The sequence below is a fragment of the Artemia franciscana genome, chromosome 19, assembly GCF_032884065.1.
Source record: "Artemia franciscana chromosome 19, ASM3288406v1, whole genome shotgun sequence".
Lineage (NCBI taxonomy): Eukaryota > Metazoa > Arthropoda > Branchiopoda > Anostraca > Artemiidae > Artemia > Artemia franciscana.
In genome coordinates, this window is record NC_088881.1 from 19,861,643 (window position 1) to 19,874,043 (window position 12,401).

General features: G+C 36.8%; 1 protein-coding gene across 3 annotated transcripts in view; it reads left to right on the top strand.

The window, feature by feature from the left end:
* The window catches only part of LOC136039386 (uncharacterized), a 103,332-nt gene extending 99,956 nt beyond the window's left edge, over positions 1-3,376 (top strand). For all 3 annotated transcript variants that reach the window (XR_010620432.1, XM_065723069.1, XM_065723068.1), the window contains one exon: positions 3,245-3,376. The gene's annotated coding sequence lies outside the window, so the exon portion shown is untranslated. The remainder of the gene's footprint in view (positions 1-3,244) is intronic.
* Positions 3,377-12,401: the final 9,025 nt, after the last annotated feature.

Consider the following 12,401-nt stretch of genomic DNA (forward strand, 5'->3'; position numbering starts at 1 on the left):
AATCTATACATGTTCCTCTGGGGTTAAAGACATGTGACTTTAAGTATCAAACTGATCAGGGACAAAAATGAGCATGGGAGGGGCTGTTGTCAACCAATCACTTTTCACTCATATGTATGGTGCTAGAATATTCAGTTTTCAAGCGAATAGGCCCCCTTCAAAGTTGCGATGACCAGTCCTTCTGTCCAAAGTGGCTGGGAAAAAATAATACATTGAAGGTGTTCTTTACTTGGCAGAACTTGTGCTGTCTCTGACTACTGTATATGGATATATTGAGTGGAATCTTCTATGGATTGGAATTGAGAAAGAAAGTGTTGGAAAATGTTTTATTGCATACATAAAATTATCAGATTGTTTTTTTTTGGGGGGGGGGGGGTGAGGGAAATGTCGAGCATTAGTTTTCAAAGTCCTTACCAAAAGATTTACATCCAGCCCTTGAGAACTAGAAAGATAACATATACCATTGACTATGAGGTACTTTGGGTTCCATAGTTTTTCTTTTTACTTGTTGGCTAGAAATCGCTAAAGTAAAAAGAGGGATGGCTTGGGACTTTTTCCATTGTTCTTAGAAATAGTATGTGCAAAAGGAACAATAGTAAAAATAGCAAGAGATCCTGCTCCATAATTTTTGAGTATTCTCATCTTTGAAATCAACCATGGGCTGGACATCTCGATTTGGGATATGAACAAAGCATAATTAATTCTTTTCGAATCGACAAAGCATTTACAGGGAAATCTTAGCTATGGTAATACACCCAGAAATATAGCGCCATGGAGTGGAAAGAAAAGAGTGAAATTTCAGTGCCTGTTCGACCACATACTCGGAAGTTTCTCCGTCGAAGCTTTAGGTAAGCCACTGGCTGTGAATGGCCTAAAACTTGGATTAGGAAAGACTGGTGGGAGGGACTTTAAATAAGGAAAGCATATGCTATAAATCTCTTATAGCAATGACAGAGCCGGAAATTCTAATTTTTGCTTAAGTTTTTCATGTTCTAGTTCTCATTTTGGACTGAGACGAGACTTGGCAGGCTTTTGCTGCATCAAAATTTTGCTGTTTGGGCCAAGCTTCTTTTTGCACTGAGTCAGAACTTTGCTCTTTTGCAACGAGTCAAGACCTAGATCATTTTACACTGATATTGAGAATCCTTACATGACCCTGATTTAAACAAGCTGCAATGTGCTATGCCTCGCTTACTTATCTACTAAGAGTCATTGGCTGATGAGGGTAGGGGAGGGGGTCACGAGAAGCATTTACATCTTATTGAAATTCCTTATAAGATTTTGGTTGTAACAAAGGGTGACATGTTAACCTTTCTGACAAAAGATGTGTCTGTGAAGGATCTGCCAATTGCGATCATGCATTGCCTCGATCATCCCAGTTGACAGATATTGCTAGACTTCTCAGCCGTCCTGAATGAAATTCTTACCTCAAAATTTTGATCCATTGCTATGGGGAGAGGGGGCTACGGAAGTGAGAAGGGTAGAGAAAGGAGGTTGCTTGCCTTCTACTTACTTTCATTCTTCAAAAGGGTCCTAGAGCTTTCAATCTTCGATGGAACGAGTCCCCTCCCAAGTTTCTACGACCAACTTTCTACACCAAGTGGCTGGGGGAAAATCATCTACGTGAGAGGCGTCACTTTTTCGTTTGTCAGCGCTACTGTGTCGACTCTGATGATGTCTGATCTATCAAAAATGTATCTAAATCAGTAAACTGCAGTAGAAAATATTCCTCTCGTAAGAACCTGGGAATATTTCAAATCCCGAGGGATTGTTTTCTCCAGCATGGAGAGGAAATATGTACAAATCAAATTTATGGGTTTATTGAGATTGTCTGATAGTTGTGGTTGAATCTTCCTTGGGCTGATTTGTGTGGACGCTAGAGCCTAATCTTACAGATTGGATGACATTTATAAATGACTATAGAATGAATACAGTGAACAATCACAAAGAAGGGAAAAAAATCTTTCACAGTGAATTTTCCACCGCTTATTTGCATTCTTATTCAACAATTGGTGAAAAAAGTAAAGTTCCAATGTGAAAAAGGAAAAAAGAAATAGAAGACGGCTTTAGAGGTTCACGAAATTTATTGGCACCTGGTATTTCTAATTTTAGGCAACCCATCCGCTATAGATATTACGGCTATAAAATTTACAATTAAACTCACTTAAAAGAAATATGTGGTTAATTAAAAGGCTATGAATGGTTTATAAACAAATTCATATGTATTGCTCTCTTCAAGACTTTATAAACAGTAATGGGCAATATATAGTGATTAAACTTGTGCCACGTATAGAAATGCAAGAAAATATCTAAGAGCTAGCTGACTACTCTATAGATAGTCATTTACAGGAAAATCTGTCTGGTTTGTAAGTAACTTCAATTTGACCTCGGCATTTACCCACTAACCTTAAGTTCGAACCCTTTCATGTTGCTACAAATACTGGCGTTGCATGTCATTTGTTTCAAGAGAGCACAAGTTTTTTCTTCTCGAACGAGCATTTACCTACGTCAAAGTCACTCAAAAATATAATAAAATTTTAGAAAATCCGTTTTATTTAGTTGTATTTAGCCCAGTGTTTCTTTTCTTTTCGTAAATACTTGTGTAAAAAGAGATATAAAACTCCCTTTTTCAATCTTATTCTTTTTTTTATGCCGTTTTTCTTTCATCCTACGACACGCGTTAATGGCGTAAATGGTTCCTCTGTTAGTGCCTGACTTACGTCAATACAACAGCAAAACCCATTTTGTTATTAAAATATTGCCCCGTGTCAAAGACTTGCATTCTTCTTGACAACCCATTAATATGAACCCACAGTCTTTTATTGGTAGCCCGGAGACTTGTACAAAAAAAAAAAAAATATTTCATCGAAGAAAATCAATTCTCAAAAAGTTCTGTCTCAGGTCTCTTGACTTTAGGAAACTAGTGAAAATTATTCCCGCTAGGTTGTGTTGCATATGAACAGGATCTATTATATAATTAGCTGGATGTGATGGACTGTAAAATCTAGGTCAGCGTTTTTTCAGTCTAAAAATTATCTTTGATTTTAACTTTTTTTATTCTCGTTATTCAATATGAAACATTTTCATAACGTGTGATAAAGATACACAGACTCTCTCCGAAGCTTGCTTTTCAGTTATATAATTAATAATATTATAGTAGAACGGTTGAAAACGGAAAGTTTTCTCTTTTTGTTGCTTTCCCTTTTGAATAGTGGTAGAATCAAAAGCATTTCTTCTGTTTCAGGTGTCCAGTGGCTCATCAGATTGTATTCAAACTGAAGCCATGTTTATTCTACTTCGTGCCATTTTGTTGTGAAATGCAGTTTGTTTATTGATTTTTTATTCGAGATTTTTAAATGATATAAGTTTTTCTGTATTTTTCGAAGTTTCCTGTGTTTCTTTTATATAGGTTTGCTCAAACTTAAAAGGTTTATCTTCAATTTTTAGTAGTTACACACTATGAGATTGTTTTGGGTTTTCTTTGTTTGTTTTTTTTTTTTTTTTAACTTAGAAAGAAGGAAAAACCAATAAAAATTGTCTTCTTGCATCTGAATAATGTGGCTTAATAATAGGAGGACCACATTTTTTCTGACATAGTCCCTTTGATTCTAGGTGTTTCGATATTTAGGACTCAAAAACGTAAGCTAAACCATTTATTAATGAATGATAAAACTGTTAATATCTATAGTAAAATCAATTTTATCCGGGAGTAATTGCAAAATAGTAAAAAATCCTTTGTTCCAAACATGGCATGGCTCTCCTAAGCCCTTTGGGGTAAATATCTCTCTTACGACGTGGTCGTTGCAGAAAAACGTATTAGGGCGCCCTTAGGACCACAATAGCTCCATCCTAAGGTAAGGTATAAGATGTACCCTTTCGTCATGGTTCATGGGTATAATACTATTTATTTCAGAGAAATGTAAACTGAGTCTTTGAATTATCTAAAATTTATTAATGTGTATCTAATACTGCCATAATTAAACAAAAAATGTTCTCATTTCCTGATTGTCTTCTTTTTCAAGTTTAATAAGTTGCAAAATATTATGGCTTTAAAATCCATATTTCATTTTGTAGGAAGAAGTAGTGATGTCTCACTGGTTTTAAAGGGACTCTATCCGTTCGAATCCCGACACTTTTTGGAAACTTCTTCGAAGCGCAGGTGCATATTTCATCAGAGGAATTTTTTTCTAAGAGACGCAGGTGTATGCTACGTAATTGGAGTTGAGGGTAACACAGTCGTATATAACAGGGAATGTTCACTTTGCTTTTTGTGTAATAGATTTTGGAATGGTACATAGTAGGACTTGTTTGAGTCCATTAGTCAGGCGGGGAAGTCCTGATTATAACTGAGGTTGGCACACACGTGGGGGCTACGCAATATCGGTACACACTCTCGCGTGACATGCTAGACTCAAGTGTCCGATGGGGAAATCCCCGCTTGTACCTGAGGAGGGCACACACGTAGGTGTTAGGTAATGATGGCGCATATGTGGGTATTACGTAATGACAGTGTACACATGGATTTTGCCCTTCAATGGAATGGAGCGCTAACCAGATGGACCACGAAAACCTTTCTTATATTTTTATTCGGCTAATACAATCTACTTGATAACCTATTCAACGTATGGAAAAACCCCTGTCTCGCATACTAAAACAACTAAGCTATCGGTTGCGTATTCCCATATGGCTGTAATAATTGACATGCAGGGTAGAAAATCGATTACTGGTAATCGCTTAAATTTCGTATGCACCAGCACGTTAAGTAATGCTTTAGAGAGTATTATCGGATAGTATTGCATGTTGCTCTTAGTGCATTTTTACTAATAGTCTTTTTCAGACATATGACATTTTTTCCGGCAATTAACTGATAAAATATTCGTTTACACTAGAGTCGGTCATTTAAACTTAGTGAAAAAATACCCATTAGCATTCGTCTGAAGACTCCTAGCAACTGAGTCCAGCGTGGCACAATGTATCAACTCCTCGATGACACCTTTCTCGTGAACATTATCACACCTAAGCGTTTTTCAAGCTTTTTCTCTCAAAATAAATTTATAAACTAAAAAATTACCGGAAACTTGCCTTTCATTGCTTGATTGATATATTCCATGGCAATTTTAAGCCTCTGGCACTCTATTGTTAACAAACGAAACCCTCGAGCAAGCATTGTCACACATATGCAATTTTTTCGGGTATTTCCTGCAAAAATATTCGTTTACACTAGAATCGATCATTTCAACTGAATGAAAAAAAAAACATTAGCGTTTCTTCTAATGACTCCTAGCAATTTAGGTCAGTGTGACACAAAGCACCAGCAACCTGATGACACCCATCTGGCGCACATTACCACACCTAAGGGTTTTTTAACCTTTTTCCCTCAAAAAGTAGATTTATAAACTAAAAATGACCATTCTTTATATTTGAACAGCGGAAACTTGTCATTTCGTTGCTAGATTCCGATGTACTTTGACAATTCCCAGTCTTTGACACTCAATCAAACAGTTCGTGGTAACGAACTGTAGTAAGGAGCGATCCGGCTCAATAGTAACCAAAACTCTAAAAAATTGAATTTTGATATCAATAGCTACATCAATAGAATCGCATTTTAATGCTGATTTTAAATATATAAGTTTCATCAAGTTTAGTCTTAGCAATCAAAAGTTACGAGCCTGAGAAAATTGCCTTATTTAGGAAAATAGGGGGAAACACCCCCTAAAAGTCGTAGGATCTTAACGAAAATGACACCATCAGATTCAGCGTATCAGAGAACCCTACTGTAGAAGTTTCAAGCTCCTATCTACAAAAATGTGGAATTTTGCATTTTTTGCCCGAAGACAAATCACGGGTGCGTGTTTATTTGTTTGTTTTTTTTTTGTTTTTTGTTTTTTTTTCCCAGGGGTCATCGTATCGACCAAGTGGTCCTAGAATGTCGCAAGAGGGCTCATTCTAACGGAAATGAAAAGTTCTAGTGCCCTTTTTAAGTGACCAAAAAAATTGGAGGGCATCTAGGCCCCCTCCCACGCTCTTTTTTTTCCCAAAGTCAACGGATCAAAATTCTGAGATAGCCATTTTGTTCAAGATAGTCGAAAATCATAATAACTATGTCTTTGGGGATGACTTACTCCCCCACAGTCCCTGGGGGAGGGGCTGAAAGTTACAAACTTCGACCAGTGTTTACATATAATAATGGTTATTGGGAAGTGTACAGACGTTTTCAGGGGGATTTTTTTGGTTTTGGGGGTAGGGTTGAGGGAGGGGGCTATGTGGGAGGATCTTTCCTTGGAGAAATATGCCATGGGGGAAAAATTCAATGAAAAGGGCGCAGGACGAATCTGGTCACGTTAGAAAAAAATGTCAAATTAAGAGCTTAATATACAATGCTGGGTGTTCGGAGCCTCTCTATTATGGAGTATAATTTGAAAATAACACAACTATACGAGCGATAAAACATATATACCACAACCATAACTCAACTAACGAAAGAACTGCTAAGAGATAACACAACTATAAAGCGAAAACAGGTGAAAACTAACGGGAAAATAAACGAACTAAGAGGTGGAAGGGGCCCAGAGAAAAAATATAATCCTTTTTCAATTTTGAGCCTAACTTCCGCAAAGGAGTAATAATGTCAGAAGCCCCGAAATACCGAATTATTTTCTTTTCAAACAGTTCGTGGTAAGGAACTGTAGTAAGGGGCGACCCGGCTCAATAGTAAACGAAACTCTAAAAAACGGAATTTTGATGCTAAAAGATACATCAAAAGATTCGAATTTTTACGCTGATTCTAAATATTAAGTTTCAATTAATTTAGTCTTTGTCATCAAAAGTTACGAGCCTGAGAAAATTTGCCCTATTTTGGAAAAAAGGGGGAAACATCCATTAAAAGTCACAGAATCTTAACGAAAATCACACTATCGCATTCGGTATATCAGAGAACTCTATAGCAAAAATTTCAAGCTCCTATCTAAAAATGTGGAATTTTGTATTTTTTGCCAAAAGACAAATCACGGGTGCGTGTTTATTTATTTGTTTTTTTTTTTGTTTTTTTTTCCCCAGGGGTCATCTTATCGACCAAGTGGTCCTAGGATGTCGCGAGAGGGCTCATTCTAACGGAAATGAAAAGTTCTAGTACCCTTTTTAAGTGACCAAAAAATTGGAGGGCAAATAGGCCCCCTCCCATGCTCATTTTTTTCCAAAAGTCAACAGATTAAAATTTTAAGATAGCCATTTTGTTCAGCATAGTCGAAAACCATAATAACTATGTCTTTGGGAATGACTTACTCCCCCACAATCCCTGAGGGAGGGGCTGCAAGTTACAAACTTTGACCAGTGTTTACATATAGTAATGGTTATTGGGAAGTGTACAGACGTTTTCATGGGGATTTTTTTTGGTTTGGGGTGGGGTTGATGGGAGAGGGCTTTGTGGGAGGATCTTTCCTTTTGAAGAATATGTCACGGGGGAAGAAAAATTCAATGAAAAGGGCGCAGGATTTTCTAGCATTACTATAAAAAAAAAAACAATGAAAAAATAAACATGAAAACCTTTTTTTCAAATGAAAGTAAGGAATAGCATTGAAATTTAAAACGAACAGAGATTATTACGCATATTAGGGGTTCTAAAAATACTTTAGCATAAAGAGCGAGGTATTTAGGAGGAGATAGATACCTCGCTCTTGATGCTAAAATATTTTTAGTGATTTCAACTATTTATTCTACGGCCTTTTTGATTCAGGGGTCATTCTTAAAGAATTGGGACAAAACTTACGATTTAGTGTAAAGAGCGAGGTATTAACGAGGGTACAAACCCCCTCGTACACATAATAAAAATATAAGAATATAAAAGTTTGTTACGTAAGTTAATTCTTAAGTTACGTATATTTTTTACTAATAAAAACGTTCGTTGAATATTAAAAGTTCTAGTAGCCTTTTTAAGTAACCGAAAAATTGGAGGGCAGCTAGGCCTCCTTCCCCACCCCTTATTTCTCAAAATCGTCTGATCAAAACTAAGAGAAAGCCATTTAGCCAAAAAAAAAATTAATATACTAATTTCATTTCAATAATTTATGTGCGGAGAGCCAAAATCAAACATGCATTAATTCAAAAACGTTCAGAAATTAAATAAAAAAAACTAGTTTTTTTAAATGAAAGTAAGGAGCGACATTAAAACTTAAAACGAACAGAAATTACTCCGTATATGAAATGGGTTGTCCCCTCCGCAGTCCCACACTCTTTACGCTAAAGTTTTTAATTGTTTTAAAAAGTAGAATTGTGGCAAAGAGTCAAACTTTAGCGTAAAGAGCGAGGGACTGCGGAGGGGACAACCCATTTCATATACGGAGTAATTTCTGTTCGTTTTAAGTTTTAATGTCGCTCCTTACTTTCAGTTAAAAAAACTAGTTTTTTTTATTTAATGGCTGACAGACGACACCCTCTAGCAAGCATTATTACACATGTGACATATTTCAGGCATTTTCCTGCAAAAATATTCGTTTATGCTAGAATCAATGGTTTAAACATAATGAAATAATTCCTCGTTAGCCTTTCTTTCGATGACTCCTAGCAATCGAGGCCAGCATGGCACAATCTAACAGCCCCCCCTCCCTCGACCACATCCTTCTGACGCAAATTATCACACCTAAGGGTTTTTCAAGTTCTATCCCTCAAAATAAATTTATAATCCAAAAATGACCGTTGTGTTATTGTTATTTAAACAGCAGAAACTTGCCACATCATTGCTAGATTGCAATGTTCCATGGCAATTCCAAGCCCAGGTCACAGGAGGTATTTGTAACTTACGAAAGGACGACCAGATCTCAATGAAATTTGATATTTAGAAGGGTCTTTAAAGCTCTAATTTTAAATTCCCACCAGATCCTGTGACATTGGGGGAGTTGGAGGGGAAAACTGGAGATCTGGTCACCCTTTCGCAAGTTACAAATACCTCATTTTTCCAAATTACCCCCCCCCCCCAACTCCACCAAAGAGAGCAGATCCGGTCCGGTTATGTCAGTCACGTATCTCAGACAGGTTTTTATTCTTCCCATCCAGTTTCATCCTGATCTCTCCGCTTTAAGTATGTTCTAAGATTTTCGGTCCCCCCCCCCATTGACGCTGGATCCGGTTGAGATTTAAAAGAGAGATCTGAGCTACGAGGTAACTGTTTTCCAAGATTTTAGGTTCCCCCCCCCAACCCCCCCCCCAGTGTCACCAGATCCGGTCGGGATTTAAAATAACAGCTCTGAGTCACGATATCCTGCCAAACATCAAATTTCATTAATGTCTGATCAACCGTTCTTAAGTTAAAAATACTTCATTTTTTCTAATTTTTCCGAATTAACGGGCCCCCCACTCCCCCCCCCCCAGATGGTCAAATCGGGAAAACGACTATTTCTAATATAATCTGGTCTGGTCCCTGATACGCCTGCCAAATTTCCTTCTAAATATCAAATTTCATTAAGATCCGATCACCTATTCGTAAGATAAAAATACCCCAATTTTCACGTTTTCCAAGAATCCCGGTTTTTTCCATCCAACTCCCCCCAATGTCACAGGATCTGGTCGGAATTTAAAATTAGAGCTTTAAAGCACAAGATCCTTCTAAATATCAAATGTCATTTAGATCTGGTCACCCTTTCGTAAGTTACAAATACCTCATTTTTCCAAATTACCCCCCCCCCCAACTCCACCAAAGAGAGCAGATCCGGTCCGGTTATGTCAGTCACGTATCTTAGACAGGTTTTTATTCTTCCCATCTAGTTTCATCCTCATCTCTCCGCTTTAAGTATTCTCTAAGATCCCCCCCCCGCCAATGACGCTGGATCCCGTTGAAATTTAAAATAAGAGATCTGTGTTACGAGGTCATTCTAAATATGAAGTTTCATGAAGATCCGATCACTCCTTCGTAAGTTAAAAATACGTCATTTTTTCTGATTTTTCAGAATTAACCCCCCCCCCCTCACCCACTCCCCAAAGAGAGAGGGTCCTTTCCGATTATGTCAATAACGTATCTAGGATTTGTGCTTATTTTTCCCACCAAGTTTCATCCCGATCCCTCCAATCTAAGCGTTCTCCATCATTTTAGGTTCCCCCATCCCAAACTCCCTCCATTGTCACCATATCCGATCGGGATTTAAAATGAGAGCTTTGAGACACGATATCCTTCTAAACATCAAATTTCATTGAGATCCGATCACCCGTTCGTAAGTTAAAAATACCTCATTTTTATAATTTTTTATAATTAACCCCCCCCCCCCCCCAACTACCCCAAAGAGAGCGGATCCGTACCGGTTATGTCAATCATGTATCTAGGACTTGTGCTTTTTTTACCACCAAGTTTCATCCCGATCCCTCCGCTCTTAGTGTTTTCCAAGATTTTAGGTTTTCCCCTCCCAACTCCCCCCAATGTCATCAGATCCGGTCGGGATTTAAAATAACAGCTCTGGGACACGATATCCTGCCAAACATCAAATTTCATTAATGTCTGATCAACCGTTCGTAAGTTAAAAATACTTCATTTTTTCTAATTTTTCCGAATTAACGGGCCTTTCTAATACTTCATACTTCATTTTTTAATCTAATTTTTTAATCATTTTTTATCTAATACTTCATTTTTTCTAATTTTTCCGAATTAACGGGCCCCCCACTCCCCCCAGATGGTCAAGTTCAAGTTCAAGTTCAATTTCATTTATTTATAAATCGCACATACATGTATATATAAATGACATAAGCCCATGGGGAGACAAGCTCGAAAAACTAGGCCTAGACAAAGATAAAATAATAACACACTACAATACAAAGATAAACATGACGGCAAAGATACAATAGAACAACAATAATATGAAAGTAGCAGCTAGCCCAGGATCATTCAATACTATTGAAAAAATTAAAAATGTCCATATTATTAAATATAAATTAATACTGGAAGATAGCTGAGAGGCCCATAATCACCCAGAGCAACGAATCATACAAAAACTTTGCCTTACTAAAAAGATACTTAATTAAAAATAATCCTGAACTAAATGAAATTTAAGTTTCCTTTTTATTAAATGGATAGAGGAAAAATTATCAATAAGAGTCTTGTGAGCATCCCAGCACCGAGCTATTGACACAAACGGAGCGAATTTAGATCTCTCAGTATTATACTTGTCAATGTAGATACCCTTTTTTTGTCGAGTGTTATAATTATGTAAATCTTGTGATTGGGAGAACAAACTTTGATGGAGGTAATATGGCGGTAATTTCTTAATGTCATAATTGATTTTGAAAAGAATTGCTCCAAAAGCAAATTGTTGAGAGACTGGAAGTATATCTAGATAAGTATATAAAGATGCAGTAGAAGACTTATTTGGAAGTTCAATAGGTGATGGAATAAACAGTTTAAGGATTCTTAGGGCTTTATTTTGTAAAATCTGTATTGGTTTAATATGGCTTTTAAATGTAGATAAATATACTAGAGAACAATAATTAATATTAGTCTGAATCAGAGCAAAATAAATACTTCGTAAAGCAGAGTAGGGCAAACAAAGCTTCAACCTTCGCATTAAACCAACATACCTTGAAATCTTTAATCGTAGATTTTGAATGTGTGTTTTAAAAGATAAGCTTTCGTCAATCACAAGTCCAAGGTACTTTATCATTTTCACACGAGATATTGATAATAGATACTTTGAAGAAGTAACTCGGGTAATACGAGGGCAGATATTTGACTTTCTGCCGTAAATTATGAAATTAGTTTTTGATACATTCAAAGCAATAAAATTTGAAGAACACCAATCAAGAACATTAGAAAATGCAGTATTCAGTTTTGCCTCCAGCTCCTCGTCATTTTTTTCAGAAATTGAAACTGCCGTATCATCAGCAAAATGTGTGTTGAGACACGGGGATGTAAAAGCGCGGTGAAAATCATTTATATAAATTAAAAAAAGGAGAGGACCTAGGACAGAGCCCTGAGGTACCCCAACCTTCGAAGACTGAGGTACAGGTGAAGAGAGGAAATTGCCTCCATCTAATCGTTGCTTTCTCTTATCAAGATAAGATTTAACTAGATCCAACGCCGGTCCACGCACACCACAATTATCCAATTTACTAAAAAGAATACAATGGGATATTGTATCGAATGCTTTTTTAAAATCTAAATATATTGTTGCTGGAATTTCACCTCTATCTAAGCATTCATGAATATATTGGATGAGAGCAACGACAGCATGTTCAGTGTTGTGTCCAGACCGGAAACCAAACTGGGAATTTGTGAAGAAATTAGACGATTTAAGAAAGTCATAAAACCTCTTATAAATTGCCTTCTCAAGTATTTTAGAAAATGCTGACAGAATAGAAATAGGGCGGTAATTTGATGGATTTTCAGGAGAGTCACCTTTGTGAAGCGGAACTATCCGCGCTTCTTT